Consider the following 18,507-nt stretch of genomic DNA (forward strand, 5'->3'; position numbering starts at 1 on the left):
GAAGGTTTAATGAAAAAGGCTTTGTCAGCCCACAAATGAGCCTTTTCAGCAACATCTCATTTTCTACATCTTGTAAATATCAGTCTCCTTGATTTCTGGAAACGACCCAGGAAATTCTACATTTCTGTATCTTTCAACCTGAACTGCCCAGGCAGCCTCCTCCTCTATGTAGAACGAGCTCCCAAGTTCTTTGTCAGACTTCAGGTTACCATAGTTATTTCTCCAAATATGGTCACCTTGTACATTTTCTGAGTTACGAATGAGGCCTCATGGTAAAAATGACTTTTGGGCAAATCCGAGGTGTGCCATCATGATGAACTCCGCTCAGGGGTACGGATGAGCCAATGAGCAGGCAGGCTCGGGGGGCATCCCGTAAAGAAGTGATGGCTGTGCAACTTCGGGGCAGAGGCGTGTGCTGATTTCTGGGGGAGCAGGGTCTTTTATGTCTCTCTGACCTGAAGGATGTGAAGCCAGATGGCCTGGATTCAAGTTACAGGCCAGAAGAGAAAGTGGGTTTAGAGCATGGCATTGTGGTGAGGGCATGTGAGTCACTCTCAAGGAAGCTGGGTTATCAGATATGTGAACAGGACTAATTAACCTCTTTGAGCCTCAGTTTCCTCATCTGTAAAAATGGGCATGATGATGGTACCTAACTCTACAGGTAGTTGAGAAGATGAAATGTGATAATGTATGCAGGTGTCTCAGCACTGAACCTGACACAGCAAGCACCTAATAAATGTTTCCCATGATGATAAGGCACACCCATGTGTGTCGAACTGTCACCTCTGCCACTAAGTAAAGGTGGCACTGATGACTCGCAGAGCTTTGTTTACCACCCATTTCTCATCATGGCCTAGTGTGAGGTATGAATACAGAAACCTCAGATCCTGGGAAAGCCTCACATCCTATGAATCAGACCACTAGCACCAACCTTTCCAAGGCCCAGGATGGCTTAGAAAGTACAGGTAGGAATGGACAGAGGTCCTTGGAGCACCCGCAAGCCGACTCAGAACCACAGACGCAGGAGCAGTTGAGAAGAGGAGAGGGGAAGGGAAGGAGAAAAGATTGGCAGCCTTGGGTATGAGGGAAAACAACGGGGCACACAGGTCTGGGTTCAGATCCCAGCTCTGTGTCACACTAGCTGTGTGAATTTTGACTACTCACATAACTTTTCTGAACCTCAGTTTTCTCCTGTAAGATGTGGTACTATCTACCCTGCAGTAAGAACCTGTACTGATGTATGTAATATGCCTGATGTCTAGCAGGTTCTCAGTAGACAGCCAGTGCTATATTTCTGGGTCAAACTTTCTAAGCTGGTTTTGTCTGCACCCATGCCCCTCCCCACCTGGCCCCTCACATTGCTGACAAAGCCCTTGATTCTGGATGAAAAGGTTCCCTCTATAATGGGTTGGAGGATGAGGTCCCAACTTACAGAGAATGGTGCTTGTTTTGATGTCTCTGAAGCCTGTTCAGCCCACGTGACCCAACGCTCTGGGGTTTACATTGCTCACAGTCCTAGGATTCCCCATGCATTCCTCTGCAGTCGGCCCAGGAGAAGAACCCCAGGGTGGAATGTGGGCAGACACTTGGCCCTCCTCTCCTGCCCTGTGGTCTGCAGCAGCTGCTCTCCAATTAAGCATCCCGGTTCAGACAAGGCCACTGACCCTCAGTTCACCTAAATAAATGTACTTCTTCAGGAATTCCAGGGATGTCACACAGGCCTCACATGGATTCCCTTGAGGCTTTTGAGTTTTAGAGACTTTCTATGATCACACACTGGCAGCATTGGGTATTAGGGTTGGCTATGCCCTCAGAGCCCCAAAGCCAGGAGGGCACATAGCATTTCTCCATCAGTTAAATTATGACGAGCTATGGGTGAAGCTTCTTCATCTTAGAGTGGGTTACCCTCTGGAGAGTAGTCATGACTTTGCCCTCTTCAGATTTTTTCATCACACTCAATACCTGGAGGCCCTTCTCCCATGTGAGATGCCCCATACCACGGATTGGAAAACTGTGGCCCATGTGTTAAATGTGGCCCACCATCTGTTTGGTAAATAAAGTTTTCTTAGAACACAGCCCTGTGCATTTGTTTACATATTGTCTATGGCTGCTTTCATGCTTCGCAGCACAGCAGAGCAGTTGCAACAGAGACCGCATGGCCTGCAAAATGTAAAATATTTACTATTTAGTTCTTTACAGAAAACGTTACGTTTGCCGACCTCTTCCCTATACCATCTATGCAGACTTAGTACAAGAGCATCTCACATATTGGCAGGAGTGACTGAGAAATGAGGAAGGATATATACCTCTAAGTGGTACTTCTGCTGGAGCTTGGGGTTGGACATTCCTAATTTGGGCCAAGGATACCGAGTCCCTCAAGGAGCTTAATGTCTAGTGGGGAAAGAAGAATCAGAAGCCATCGTAACACTGCATCCTGTCTGCCGAATTCTGATATGTGATGCTGTGTTGGCAGTCTTCTGAGACCTTCCAGCCAAGGTGGAAGAGGGATTGGAATACATGGAAACATGTAAGCAAGGGCCAGAGAAGGAGTTTCGGTTCAGTTCACCACGGTGGGTTCAGGCCTTGTTTCTCAGATTAAATATAAACTACAGGTTCATGCAATAGAAAACAAACACACACAAAATCTGCAAAGCAGAATTAAACCCACTGGGAAACAATCAGAACAAGTAGTTTAAAAAATCTGAATAAGCAGCAGTGAGAATCCATTTTATCTGGATCACAATAGCAAGACTTTTAAAAAGAAAAATAATTAGATGATGGAAAAGCTGCAGGAGGTTGGCCCTGTCGCATACCACTGATAGGAATAAATATTGCTTTTACATTTCTGTATGCCACAAGAGTCTTCAAAATGTGGCTACCTTTTGACCAGATGGCTTCATTTCTAGAAATCTGTCTAAGGGAATGATCAGAAGCAGAGAAGAAAAAGCTTTATGAACAAAGACGTTCATGCAATACAATTTATGATATTGAAATATTGGAAGCCTTCTAAATGTTCAACCGTAGGGTAAGGATTAAATAGATCGACCCTTGCATACAATGGAATATTTTACAGGCTGTAAAAATTATGCTTACAAAGACGTTTTTAATGACATGAAATTCTTTTGATATAGCCTTAAATGAAAAATGCAAAGCAGTAGAGAATTATCTAAATCATTTATATATATGTTATGTATAACATGATAGAGTAAAAAGATGTTAAAAATACATTATTTACCAATGGTGGGATTATGAGTACCTTAAAGTTTTTTCTTTACTGTATTTTCCAAATTTTCTACAATGATCACATATTATGTTGATAACCAGAATAGTTGATCAAATTCTTTAGCAGTAAAGAGATGGGAGAGAACATTGGCCTGGAGAGATGAAATGCTTTCTGGAAGAGCCGAGTGGACAAAGACCCTGGGGAAACGACCAGAGCTGCTGTGAGGGGTGGATCAGGTGGGTCTTAGCCTCCCCTCTGGACAGCTGGGGAGCCTGAGACCTGTATGGGTAAAAGCCTTGCTCAAGGTCACTCATCAGCAGTAGTAGTCAGGGTGAGAACCCCCTCCCAATTCCAGGCACGTGTGTTTTCCATTAGGCACAGCTGCCTGGTGACGGGAGGAGCCTGTGGCCATCGTTATCTCTCGCTCTCGCCCTCTGATTGTTTGTCTGGAGGGACTGCAGAAGCAAGCCTGGGATGCCTGCCCCCGGACCCGGCTGCCTTGCTTGCGTGCATCTCTCTGTATGTCTCAGTGGACGTTGCTCCAAATCACGGGGGTTGCTGTTTGAAGCTGGCAGCCTTTGGGAGCGTGCTCCTCCCAGGTTCACTGAGACTAACTAGCTCCCAATGCAATGAGCACAGAACAGGTAACGTGTGCTTCTATCAGCAGTATCTTATGCCAGGCGTGACTCTGCAGGTGGGTGACTTCCAGAGCAGCTGTTTATTTGATCAACACTTGATCAGAACCATGCATTCTGGTTTCTTCACAGGCTTGCTAGGGGAAAGCAGCAGCAGAGGCCAGGAAGCCAAATGTGCAGTAAAAGAGCCCACAAAGAGCGGGTATTGTGGTGTGAAGAAAAGGAACTTTGGTGCCAGACAGGCTGGGGTTTGAGGCCTCCCGGTGAAGGTTCCTTGGTCAAGTCACTGGATCTCCCTGAGCCTCAACTTTCCTCATCTGTTACATGGGCATGGTGATATCACTCTCCCAGGGAGAATTAAACAATATGATAAAGATGCTCCCTAAATATACCCCTGTGGCTGATGACAATGATGAATTTATTTTTAAAAAGTTACTACTTACCCTTGATATAATTGAGTGACATTTCATTTAATTCTAAGCATGTTATAACTGACTGGTGCAGTTTGGAACATGGAAGAGCAGTTTGGAACAATGGGAGCCATTTGAGAGACTACAAGCAGGAGGAGACATTATCGTGGCTTTAGGGGGACAGCATTGCTAAGTGGAGGGCAGTGTAAGTCCAAAGCTTTGCCTACACTCGGAGAACTGTAAATGGGTCTGAGTTTGGCTCGGGACGGGTCCTTGCTGCAGGAGGGAGACAGACAACATGGCCCCCTCACTCTGCTCAGGGGTCATGTCTTTCCCATCTGTGTGCCTCTGCTCACATTATTCTCAGCCTAGAGTGGCCTTTTGGACTTTCTTAGTGCCACTATTCTTCCAGATCTGCTCAGATCATCTCTCCCCGCTGCCACCCTGCCTCTCTATCCAGGAGTCATCAAATTGGTCAAAATGGTTCCTTTCTCTTGCTCTGCTATATCTATCACTGTGCCTCTGTCCGAGAGGCTGTTCAGATTAGCTGGGAAGGCTGTGGTACCAGACAGAACCAGTCTCTGCCACGTATCAGTTCTGTGGCCAAGGGCAGGTCATGCGACTGCTCTGAGCATCAATTTCATCATATGAAAATGTGAATCATATTTATAGTTATCAACTTCTGAGCACTTATTTTGTGCCAGGCACTGTGCAAACAGCTTATAAAGACATTATTTCCTTTCGTCTCTGTGTCTATGAGGTAGGCAGTGGTGTGCTGGCAAATGATTAACAACTGGTTCTCTAAGAAGAGCAGCCTTGATTTGTAGTTTGTCAGTTTCTGGGGTGTAAATATTGTCACCACAGTTAATTTTAACCTGCAAATTTGATGTCACTGAATACAGAGTTGGAAAGAGAAGTGGACAATCAACTCCCACAAATCCTGAGAGCTAGTACCTGGCATACCTCAGGAGGAAAGGAGGTGCCATCATCCCTCTTCTGTGGGTAGGGAAACTGAGTCTCAGAGGCTTAAGTGACCTGCCTAAGCTCTGCAAGGCAGCAAAGGCAGAGCAGCACTTGTGATTCAGGCTGCCTTTGTTTTTCCTCTCTGCTTCACTCAGCGATAGGACTATTACAAGGATCCCATATAACGAGGGCACTTTTGATGTAGCATGATGCCGAGCACACAGTAGGTGCTCCAAAACTGAGGGCTGATGTTGAAGTCATTGTCCATGAGAATGTTACCAGTTGGTTTCCCAGGCCCCCCTCCGAGGCTGGGCTTCAGGGCATCAGCACCCCTGGAAAAACCAAGTGGAGGTTCCAAGGCCGCTTCTCCATCTCTGTCTCCTTCCTGCCACAATTCATATTTTATCTATTTCCCTGGTGAGAACATTTGAAAAATGCCTCTCAGTTCAATAATGACCTCCGCAGCTGCCAGAGGGCAGTTTGTTATTTCACACTATTTAGTCCAGAGTTTCATAAACGCATTTAAGATGGTCCAGTTCCAAAAAGAAAAGAAATGGTCAATAAGCCTGCTGGTCGCTGTGGGAGAGGGAGAAGGAGAGGGAGAGAGAGCACATGCCTCCATGGCGGTTGTCTGCTGGTGATAGAAGCTTCCAGGGAATCTGTGTGATTGGCGCTTGGCCATTGAAAGAAAACCTGTCTCTAACCCAGGTATATGCATGCGTGCACACACACACACACACACACACACACACACACACACACACACAAGCCTCCCAAGCACTACAGTCAGTGCTGACTATCGAGAAGAAGGCTATGCACACGGGCTGAGTGTTCCTTTGGGTATCACCTGGGGAAACACCGAGGAAACCATGTTTCCTCGTACAGAGGCGTAGACGGAGGGACACAGCTTCCTGCAGATCCTGTGTTGGAGGTGGGATTCTCCCCATGGAGATCTCTCTCAGGGCACCTGATTCTAAGTCGAGGGACGCCCCAGACAATAGTGGGAACAACAAAAACAAGCACACCAGGCACTTGCCCCACCCTGTGACAGAGGGGTGTGTTATAACCCTACTTCATGACTGACCGGACTTGGGCTTAGGAAAGTTAAGCACCGTGTTTCAGGTTAGGCATTCTACTAAGGATTTTACAAGTACAGCTTCTCATTTGATTCACCCAAGCGATCATGCAATTGGTACGGTTGTTTTTCCATCTGATAGAAATGGGGGCTCAGGGAGGTTGAGTAAGCTACTCAGAGTCACAGAGCTACTAGTGATGGAATGGGTCCTCAAGTGCCCTTGACTCTGGAGTCTGTACTCATAGTGACTACGTGGGGGGCTTCCCTGGCCAACCTGAGACTGTTGTGCCCACCCAAGTCCTGGCTGCCAGCTCACCTTCAGGGAGCAGCTCTGCTGCTGCTACAGATACTTGACCTTACCCAGTCTTGGGCCCCTGGGGAGAAATGTGATGTTATGTCTTCATGTTAAACCCCCAAATGCCTTCTCATTGCTTATAGATGCTACAAAAGTTCCTTCTCTCTCTCTCCCAAGCAAACTAAGTGGACAAGAACCATCGCGTCTTGGTTGGGAGTATGGTTCCAGACTGGCTGGAGGAAGACTGTGCATTTCCTCAGCCTCTGGACCCCTTCACACAGTCCATTTTGTTTTGTACTAGACCTGCAACAATTAATGTACTGCAACCTCAGCTCCTGTTCTTAGGTAGGACCTAGGACTTTGGGGCGCTGGAAAGCAAGTAGCGCTTTCTCGGTGAGAAGGTGGCCATTCTGTTCTCATTGCCAGGTTCAGACCCTGATTATCTCTGACCCAGGACCAGCTGCATAATTGGCAGGACCCATTGCAAAATGAAAATGCAGGGCTCCTTGCTCAATACGTATTAAGAATTTCAAGATAATGAGAGCAGAGCATTAAATCAAGCATGAACCTTTCTAAGCATGAGACTATGTGCCTGCACAGGCCTGACACCAGGAAGCCAGCACTGCTGTCACTTGGATTGTGGCAGCTGCCTCCTAACGGGTCTCCCTGTCTCTCCTCCCGTGTCCCTCTTCAAATCTCTCTCCCCATGCCTCGGCTGAGCTCCTGAGTCTGGCCAGGTCTGGAGGCAGATGTACCGCGGGACTTTGCGGTTTTGTGAGCCCATAAAGTCCTTTCTGTACTTCAGCCAGTTTAAGTTGAGCTCCTGACGCCTGTATCCAATCGGATCATAACACATCTGGGGTTGCGAGCACATGTCCAGGTCTCCCTGACTCCAAGCTCAGGGCTTATTTATAGCAGAATGCTGCTCATGATGGCTGTGCCAGAGCTTTGATTTTGTGTGTGATGGCCCCAGGAGTCAGCCCCACACCTGGCAAGGGTCACAATGAGACAGTGCTGTGGTTCCTGGTGGCACATACTTACCACGTCGCTGTGAGGTTTCTTTAGCACTCATTAATGCATTTGTAGGGAGCGTCTACCCAGAGACACAGCGAGGAGCAGGCCTCATAAATCTTTTAAACTAACATGAAGGAAAGGCTTTGATTTTTCCAAATCCAGGGTAGAAAGGGTAGCTTCCCTGTTTCAAAAATATTTATCTTTTAAGCATCTTCAGGCACAGAGTTCATCAAGTGAATCTTCCTTTGAGCCATTAAAGTGAGCTGTGAAAAGCAGCCAGAATGGAGATCTATTTCTCTTTTATTTTGCTACCCCAAGGCTCCAGTTCTTACAATGGGGTCCCTCCTTGGCAAGTTCAGACTTCCCTAGCCAGAGCTCTAGGTTTTGTATCATCTTGTCTGGTCCTAAAGCAGATGCCATCCAGTGTGGGGAATAAAAGAACAAATAGGAAATTAAAATACAGGGACTAATTGTGCCAGAGGGGGAACCGTGGGAGTTGTGTGGGCACAGTGGTGGGGTACGCAGTCCAGCTTGAGGATCAAGAAAGACTTCCCAGCAGAGGTGACAGTTTACCTGAGTCTTAGAAGATGATAGGGATTAGGTAGCTAGAAAGGGGAGAGGATACTCCAGGCAAAATAAATGAGGGTGTGTGTCTGGTGGGGGGTGGTTGTGAAAGAAGAACTTTGTTTATTCAGCCTTCTACCCAACACTCCCACTGTCCAACACGCTTGGAACCCGGTGAAATCAATATCTTTGCAATGAACTGAGGCAAACAGGGGTCGTAGCCTCTAGCCCTGGTCCAGAAATAGCAGGGCACAGTCTTAAAACATATCTGATAGGGGTGGGTGTGCAGGCAAAATTAATAGGTGACAGCTGGAGGTGCAGGCGGGTGGCAGGTGATTCATTTGTTACCACTGCCAGCCCACTTTTGTCACTGTTTACTATGAGCTAGGTCCTGGCTGGGCCCCAGGGACACAGAGACCCTGCCTTCGAGGAATTCACGGACTACATGAGTGACCAGATGATGCTGGCACTGTGTGGTGATGAGGACGCTGGAGATGCCGGAATGTGTGATGGGATCTGTCTGATAGAGCTAGCACAAGGAGTTTGGGGGGAGTCCCAAAGAGGGCAGTCCAATCTGCCGGGAGAAGTCCAGGCATGCTTCTTGAATCAGGTGGCATCTAAGGAGCGCCCTGAAAGACACATAGGAGTTATCCAGTCAAAGAAAAGTACGGGAAATTATAAGACACTGAAGAAAGGAATGAAGGAAGATATAAATAGATGGAAACACATATCATGTTCATGGATAGGAAGAATTAATATAGTTAAAATGTCCATACTGCCTAAGGCAATATACATATTCAATGCAATTCCTATCAAACTGCCAACGTTGTTTTTCACAGAAATAGAACATATAATCCTAAAATTTATATGGGACCATAAAAGACCCCGAATAGCAAAGGCAATCTTGAGAAATAAGAACAAAGTGGGAGGTATAACAATACCTGACTTCAAATTATACTACAAGGCTACAGTAATCAAAACAGCATGGTACTGGCATAAAAACAGACACATAGATCAATGGAACAGAATAGAGAGTCCAGAAATAAATCCATGCCTATATGGCCATTTAATCTACGACAATGGAAGCAAGAATGTACGATGGAGTAATGACAGTCTATTCAATAAATGGTGCTGGGAAACCTGGACAGACACATGCAAAAAAATGAAGTCGGACCACCTCCTTACACCATACACAAAAATAAATTCAAAATGGCTTAAAGACTTAAATGTAAGATCTGAAACCATAAAATACCTAGAAGAAAATATAGGAAGAAACTTCTCAGACATTACCCGGAGTAAGATTTTTACTGATATACACCCTCGCGCGAGGGAACTAAGAGAAAGAATAAACATGTGGGATTATATCAAACTAAAAAGTTTTTTCACAGCAAAGGAAACCATCAATAAAACAAGAAGGGATCCTACTGAATGGGAAAAGATATTTGCCAATGATATATCTGATAAGGGATTAATATCACAAATCTATGGAAAACTCACTCAACTCAACTCCAAAAAAACAAACGATCCAATTAAAAAATGGGCAGAGGACTTGAAGAGACATTTTTCTAAAAAGGACATACAGATGGCAAACAGACATATGAAGAAATGCTCAACCTCGCTAACCATCAGAGAAATGCAAATAAAAACCACAATGAGATACCACCTCACCCCAGTCAAAATGGCTATCATCAATAAATCAACAAACAACAAGTGCTGGCGCGGATGTGGAGAAAAGGGAACGCTTGTGCACTGTTGGTGGGATTGCAGATTGGTGCAGCCGCTATGGAAAACAGTATGGAGGTATCTCAAAAATCTGAAAATGGAACTACCTTATGATCCAGTAATTCCACTCCTAGGTATCTTTCCGGAGAAATCCAAAACTTCAATTCAAAAATCTTTATGCACGCCTATGTTTATTGCAGCACTATACACAATAGCTAAGACATGGAAACAACCAAAATGCCCATCGGTAGATGACTGGATTAAGAAACTGTGGTACATTTATACAATGGAGTATTATGCAGCCATAAAGAAGAAAGAAATCTTACCATTTGCAACAACATGGATGGATCTAGAGAACATTATGTTAAGTGAAATAAGTCAGACAGAGAAAGATAAGTACCATATGATCTCACTTATTTGCGGATTCTAAAGAAAAGAATAAGTGAATGAACTAATCAGAAACAGTTTGGGAGACAATGAGGAAAAACTGAGGGTTGCTAGATGGGCGGGAGGGGTGGGGGGTGGGGGGAGGGTGAGGGGATTGGAGGGCAGTCGGTGACCACAGGATGGCCACGGGGTTTGAAAATTAATCTGGGGAAGGTAATTTGGTGGTTACCAGAGCGTAAGGGGGTTGGGGGGTGGGGGATGAGGGTGAGGGGGATCAAATGTATGGTGATGGAAGGGGAGCTGACTCTGGGTGGTGAACACACAGTGTGATTTATGGATGATGTGATACAGAATTGCACACCTGAAATCTATGTAATTTTACTAACAATTGTCACCCCAATAAATTAAAAATAAATTAATATAAAAAAAAATAAAATAAAATAAAAAAAAGAAAAGTACGGGGAAGGGCAGTTCCCAGGTAGAGGGAGTATGGAAGGTAAAGTCCTGAAGGGGAGAGGAAAAACCATTCCTTCAGGAAATTGAAAATGACCCAGTGTAGCTGGAAGACGGAGTTCTGGGGGAGGGAGAGGTGCCACTCAGGATGGGTTGACTAGGACAGATGGGGAAGGACAGAAATGGGGAGAAGGATTAAGAAATGTTACACAGGTCGAATCAGCAGGACTAGGTGTGGGGAGGGGGATGTGAGAGTGAGAATGAGCGAGTTCTGTGCTTGGCCATCAGGAGGGGGATGCAGGAGGGGCAGGTTTGGGGAAAGCTGATGGATTCCACTGGACCGTGTTGAGCTGAGAAGCCTGTGGGATATCCCACAGTGGTGGATGGAACCGTGGGCCTGCCGCCCTGTGGGGAAGCTGGGGTGGAGGGACAGGTGTGTGTCATTGGCAGGCAGTGGAGGGTGAAGTCATGGGATCAGCTGTGTTCACCAGGGGTGGAGGGTAGGAGGCTGGGGTGTAGGATGAGAGTACCACGGGACTAGAAGCAGATTTCTGGGTACTAGCAAGAGTCAAGGACTGCCAAAGATAATTGACTAGGGAGAAAGAGAGAGAGAGGGAAGGAACCAGCAACAGGGGACAAGGACAGAGTGGTCTCTGGTGTCCTCAACTCCAGAGATAGGGGTTGTGGGGATGGGTGGGGCTTCCGCTCAGCAGAACGTCTGGTAATTTGGGTCTGGAGGGTCTGTGCCATGGAGAGGGGACCTGGGTCATAGCACAGGGCTTGGTCACAGTGCAGGAACTGGTTTGTAGAATATGTGCAAAGACATATTTTTGGAGTCGAATCACTGTATGACCTAGTGGGGCATGAGGAGTGTTTCCTTAGGGCGGGGGGTGGGTCATTGCTTTTCACTCCTTCCATTGTTCTTCTCTCCCACATCATGGTATTTAGACAGGATATCCACGCTCTTTCTATACTTCACTCAATCATTAGGTTCCTTATTTCATTCATTCTTCAGCTAGTGCTTGGAGAGGGCTTAGAATAGTGCCTTTCATTAAGTAAGAGCTCAATAAATGGTAGCTTTTAAAAAACAATTTGTCATTTTGAGTTGTTGATTGTCTCAGACCAACCTCAGGTGAACCCCCAGTGAGTCATGTCCTTGGGTGGAGGTGGAACCTGTGTCTCGCTTCCAACCAGTAGAATATGGCACAGGTAATGGGATAGCTCCCCTTGATTAGGTTACATTATATAGCAAATACGATGGGCCACGGCTCCTGCTGTCACATTATGTGATGTGAGACTCCTTCTTAGCAGACGAGAGAGAGCGAGAGAGAGACTCTCCTGCTGGTTGTGAAGATGCAAGCTGCTGTGATGTTGAGTACTTAACGTGGCCAGGACATGCAAGGGGTCTCTAGGACCTGAGGCCCTCAGTCCTACAACCACAGGAACTGAGTTCTACACAACCACACGAACTTGATGGAAAACCCCAGCTCCAGAGAGGAACACAGCCTGGCTGATGCTTTGATTGCAGTTTGTGATCAGAGGACCACTCGAAGCTGTGCCCAGACTCCTGGGCCACAGAAGCTGTGACTTAATAAGTGTGTGTTGTTTTAAGGTGCTCAAGGTGTAGTAATTTGTTAAAGAAGCAATAGAAAACGAATACACCGATACCCACTTCTTTAACAAGTGATTATTAAGCAAACACCAACTGGCCCAGTGTTAACCACGGTGTCAGGAAGAAGACAACACAAGACACAGTGCTTATCTCAAGGGCTCCCAGTGGGTTCTTGAAACAGTGGGTTCCCCAAGCAGGAGTTTGCCTGCTGGTGGAGGGTGAGGGGGTGAGAGGACTTCTAGGCAAAGGGAACAGCTCTGGCAAGGCCAACTCAAGGGGCTTGAGTATTCTGGTTGGTGAGAGCTTCAGTGGAGGAAACTTGGTATTTGGAGTAGACTTGAGCAGGCATCACGTTTCCTATGGCCTTGACATCCACACTAGAGAAGCTGCAGAAGAATTCTGAGTAGAGGAATGACTGGGTAACGGATGCTGGGCTGAGAACAGGTATGCCGGTCTTTGCTGCTGGTACAAGGCTAGTGGAGCACTGATGTGCTTTTCCCGGGATGTGATATGAGATGTCATCTCTGTCGACTCCTCTGTCTGGAGCCTGCTGGAAAGGAGGTGGCTCTGGTCAGCTTGAGGCTGAAATATTACCTGTCAGGGTTCTCAGAGCACCCTATGGAGGGTCCTTCCTCCCAGAGCAGTGGCTACAGCCAAGGCATTCTGGGGTTTCAGACCTTTCTTGACTACTGGAGAAAATGCTTTTGCTATGTACCACATAGCGGAGGGAAGGGTTAGTTCAAAGAAACCTTCCAGGAGAGGTGATGCTGGCTGGTCACTCCAGCAGCAGAGATGCCATGAGATCGCTCTCTGTTTCTCCTATCAGCTGTCTAGAAATCCAGAAAGAAGGCATGATTTCTCATGTAGACATACAGTCTAACTTCTGAACTCAGCCTTTCTTCTCTCCCCAGAACCTCTGTGCTAAGAAGAAACACTGACTCCATGTCTCGAATGCACTGTGCCCTCTGAGTTCTCCTGCAAGGAAGCATTTTCTTTTCAGGACAGGGATTGAGCTGGGGCAATGTTTCATGATGGGCATTTTACTGGAAGGAGGTGAGTATGGACTTTGTATCAGGATCTCCTGCCTCTCCTAGTAGACAGCTGTGCCTGGCGGTGTCTGGTGGATCAGGCCGCATGGAATGCAAGCAGGAAGGCCTAGGCGACTGGCTTTGGTCTTGGCAGCCCTGAGACCAACGGGCAGTTGTTATTTTTATTTAGAGGTCTCAGTGCTGCGAGACTGGTGTCACCTCCCATCTCAGCATGAGCCTTGGGAATCACACACTGAGTGGCAGCTGTGTTGCTGTAGATGTGACAGTAAATATCCAGAAAATGAGTGCTTTCTGGTCCTCAATTGAAGAAGTCATTTGCTGGATGGTGCTAACTATGAACAGTCATTAAACGTGAGAAAGCACCCTCCTGCCTCATTCCTTAATTAAATGGAAGAAACAAAAACCTGGCTTCGGGAAGCCCTGGGCTCTGAGTGGAGTGCCCTCGAGGGTGGAAACTGGGATGTGGTCTGGCACCATTTTTCTTCTACACCTCGTGGCTGGGCGCAGGAAGCAAGTGGGCAGGCATATTCAGAGAGGGGAATCCTGCCTTATATCTCCTGGCTGGAATCAAAAGGCAGGGGCCGGATGGGAACAGGGCAGTTAGAAAAGGCCTGAAAAAGAGATTGTTACGGACTGAATTGTGTCCTCTCAAAAGGACATGTTGAAGTTCTAGCCCCCAATATTGCTGTATTTGGAAATAGGGCTTTTAAAGTGGTGATTAAGGTTAAATGAGGCATGGGGGTGGGGTCCCAAGACAATAGGACTGGTGTCTTCACAGGAAGAGGAAGAGACACCAGCAGGCATAAACACATAGTAAAGGACAAAGAGACAGTGGCTGGCCACCTGTGAGAAAAGGAGAGAGGCCTCAGGAGAAACCAAATTTGCCGATACCTTGATCCTGGACTTCTAGCCTCCGGAATTGTGAGCAAATAAATTTCTGCTGTTTAAGCACCCAGTCTGTGGTGCTTTGTTATGGCAGCTGGAACCAACTAATACCGGGGCCATCCTCTGCGATTTGAGCGGGCTGTGACACAGGAGGGACAAATTTAGAGGGTCAGTAGGCCCCAAGGCCAAGGAGAGTGAGGCCTCCTCCGTCCATTGCTCCACCCAGAGGAGGGTGGTAAAGGCTCAGGTACCCAGGGGGAGGTATTGCTGTGATGGACGGACAGAGGCTCTGGTTTGCATGAAGCACTGCTCTCTCTCTCGGGCTTTCCCTCACCTGCAGTAAATCTTCTTTGTAGAACGGCCTTCGTTGGGCATACTTCTCTGGTTTGGCTGGTACAGTCAGAGGAGCCCAGGGTAGCCTCTGCTGAGAAGGACACATCTTTCATTGTCTCCCTGTGAAAAGCCAGGGAGGAGCCAACTCAGGTGTCCCTTGTGCAGGAAGGCCTGGGGTACCTGGCTTAGGCGAGCGGAAGGCCCTGAAGGCATTTTCTTAACTTTGTTTCGTCCTGAAAATGAGGACACTGCAATCTACTTCAGGAGATGTAGTGGGGATGAAGGAAGCTGGAGTGGTACCTTCTGGAGTCACTCCCTAGGGCGGAGTCGTGCTCAAGGAGGGATGCTAGCTGTAATTACTAGTAATATGGGCCGTCCTCAGCGGCACTGTTCTGTTTAGCCCTTCTCTCTGTGTTCTCATCTCTCTGGTCTTTGTAATCAGCCACGGCACCAGTTCTCCTTAAACCCGCTAACTCCACGGTTGTCATCACTGCAGCACCCACAGAGGGGACAAGCAGGTCACTGGGGGTCCCAACCCCTTCCCTGTGTCCCCATTCCTGCTGCCCACTGCTCCAGCCATGCCCTCCCACTGCACCCAGCCCCCCAGTGTCCAGCACCCCTCAGAGGGACGGAGATGACACTCACCACAGCCCTTAAAGACTCGACATTTTTTAGTTTTATATTCGATATGTTCTTTTCTGCAGAGCATTGGCTATGCCAACGTGTCTGAAAAGATTCAGTGTTCTGTTTCGAACTGTATTGTGAAAAGTTGTTAGGCAGTAACTGTGGACCGCTAAACGCAACACATTGAGTGTGAAGTCTCTATCGGTGAATTTGTGCCTCTTGAAAATATGCTTTTGATAATAAAACTGTAAGGTTTCAAAAAAATGAAAATACTAGGTATGTATTGGGGAAGTGTCCTGATGTCCGTGTCATACTTTAAATACTTTAGCCACACAATTGGACAGAGCGGGCAACAGTGATGAGATTATGTGGCAAAAATATACCTTGGTTATAGATGCAGGGTATAATGGCGTTCCTAATACTATTTGTTTTATTTTCTCTAGGGTTAACATTTTCTAAGTAAAATGGAAGAAAGGAGAATGGGGGGAACCCTCTGATGCAATGCCAGGTAAAGGTGGGTACTGTTAATTGTCAGGAAACATCCTAAATCAGGTATACACATATTTTGAAACGGACACATTTTTTTATTAGGCATTTCAGGTATTTTTGTTGAACCATCTGGCGTCTTGAGTCATGTTCTCAGCATTCACAGCTTTAGTTCTGAACAGTGTGCCCTGGCCTATTTCTCACACCTGCTGTCTCCTGCCTCCCGTACCCTTGGCTGTGACCTGGCAGTCACTCTCCTCTTTCCGCCCCTTCCTTCCCTGCCTCTTAAGGTGGGTCCTTGGGAGAGCAAATCTACCTCTTGGAGCTGACCAGGGTGTCTCTGGTGACGGTGGGTAAAGGTCGCTCTGGGTGGGGGAAATTTTCCTGTTCCATGGGGGCCTTCTGATGATCAGACAGAAACCGAGACAGAATTTATGTAAATCAAACCAATTTTTCCTGTTCTTATCTATAAGATTATTGCAAAACATGGAAGTGGTATGTTTGCTTTTCACCAAGCTTAGGGAGCATGTTTGGGATAGACGGCCTTTAAGTTCAGGCCATGTGCCCTTTGTGAAAGCCTTGGGGGTTCAGGGGGCACCTCAAGGCAGTATGCATACCACTACACAACAGCTGAAATGAGGTCCAAGGAGAGGCCCTGGGGACTGCCGGCCAGAGGACACGTGGAAGGTCTATTAGCACACTGTGGGCCCAGAAAGCAAACATAGGTTCCCAACATGCACCCCCAAATCAAGAATCCCAAGTGCAGGTCTTCCCAGGTACCAGACTGATTTGTGACTGAGCTACTTCTCACACGGGCAACTTCATGTAGCATGCTCCTGGGTGAATAGCAGCAGGGATTTCATTATTTAAAAATTGGGGACAGCCCCCAACAGCACAGGGAAAAAAACTAGTGAGAAATGGGCACCCTGCAGCACCTCTGTTCAAACAGTACAGTCTTCAGGCCCAGCCAAGACCCTTCTGCTCTCAGGAGTCCCTCCCTGCCTTCTTGGCTGCCTGGGACCCATCCTCAGGGCTCCTTGCCCTGTCACTCCCTGTGACCCTCCCCGGGCTGTGTCTTACACAGAGGGATCAGTCTGTGCTTTCCAGTTTAGTGAGCTGTCCTGGCTGGTAAGTTGGCTTTGTCCATGACAGGACCTTCAACCTTGCGCAACTTCAAGGGGTTCCATTCACACAGAATGCCATGTTGGGAGAAGAAAGAACAGGTAAAACCCTGTGCGATGTGGTAGACCTGGTGCTCGAGGTGTAGCATCTCACCTGCTAACCATTATTCACCATCCTGAGGTCTTCCACTGCACCCAGGAGTCTCACATTGATGGCTAAAATATCTTTGTGTCTATCCATAAGCAAAGTCTAAACTACGTTAGACAAGCACAATCTTCGAATGAACCCCAGGGCCAGGACCATGCCAGTTCAGAGGTCATGAAGCGCAGGCGCACAGCACTCTGTTCTTCTCCCCGGCACAGCCCTGGCCTGGCTGTGGCCAGCTGGGGCCCTGCTGACCAGAGCCAGCTGCCCTCCTGGAGACGGCAACCTTGGAGCAGGACAAACTCGTGGGGGACTCAGTATCATGCCGAGGACCATCCATCCACATGGGTGGGGTACTCGCTTCCTCCATCAGAGGGCACACAGGCTGGTGACGTTTTGGGGAGAGGGTACATATGGTGTCTAAGGCTGGCACAGTTGTCACACACAGTAGCCACATTTTTGAGGAAACCATGAACCCCTTAGAAAGCAAGGCCTGGGAGAGGATTCTTTTCCTCCAGAGCCCTGCCCATGATAGAGGATGAATCTGACCCACCAGGCCTGATCTTACACTTCCATTCCTGCCCTCAGGAGGGACTCCTGGACCTTTCTTTGGGGAGAGAGGCTTGAGAAGGGACTCCTGCCTCTACCCCCACTTGCCCCCAGAAAAGCTAACTGGGACATTTCTTTTATGAGGTATTGTATTAGTGTCCTGTGGCTGCTGTAATAAATTGCCAGAACAGAGGTTTATCCTCTCACCATTCTGGAGGCCAAACGTCTGACATCAAGCTGCAGGGCACTGCTTCCTTTGAAGGCTCTGGTTAAATGCTTCCTTGAGTCTCCTAGCATTTGGTGGCTCCGGGTTTCTTGGCTGTGGCCGCATCACTCCAATCTGCCTCCGTGTCCATGTTGCCTTTTCCTCTGTGTGCCTCTCTTATTAGAATGCATGTAATCACATAGAGGGCCCACCCAGGTAATCCAGGACGAGACCCCCTACCCCTCAACTTCCTTAACTTCATCCCGTCTTTTGCCATTAAGGTAACACATTAACAGGTATCAGGGATTATAACATGCACATGTATGCTTTTGGAGGGGAGGACGTCATGCAACCCAACTACAGGTTGTTAGCTACAGGCTGGCTGTCAGCTGTGTGTTATCATTCTCTCTGGGAGTGAGCACAGGCCTGGCACACAGGAAGTGCTTGTTTGACAGCTATAGAATGGGTGGATGAAATGCACACGTAGAGTGGCCATGAATCTGGTTTGTTTGTATAGTATTGTTCCTATTTTACTTTATTTTTTCATTATTAGTTTCAGGTGTACAAAACAATGTAATCGTTAGACGTTTACACCCCTCACAAAATGATAACCCCCTCCCCCAATCTACTAACCCTCTGACATCATATATAGCTGTTACAATTCTACTGACTTCACTCCCTATGCTGTACTCCACATCCTGTGATTATATGTATATTTAATTATAGTTGACATTCATTATTGTTCGGCTTCAGCTTC

Source organism: Rhinolophus ferrumequinum, chromosome 17, assembly GCF_004115265.2.
Source record: "Rhinolophus ferrumequinum isolate MPI-CBG mRhiFer1 chromosome 17, mRhiFer1_v1.p, whole genome shotgun sequence".
Lineage (NCBI taxonomy): Eukaryota > Metazoa > Chordata > Mammalia > Chiroptera > Rhinolophidae > Rhinolophus > Rhinolophus ferrumequinum.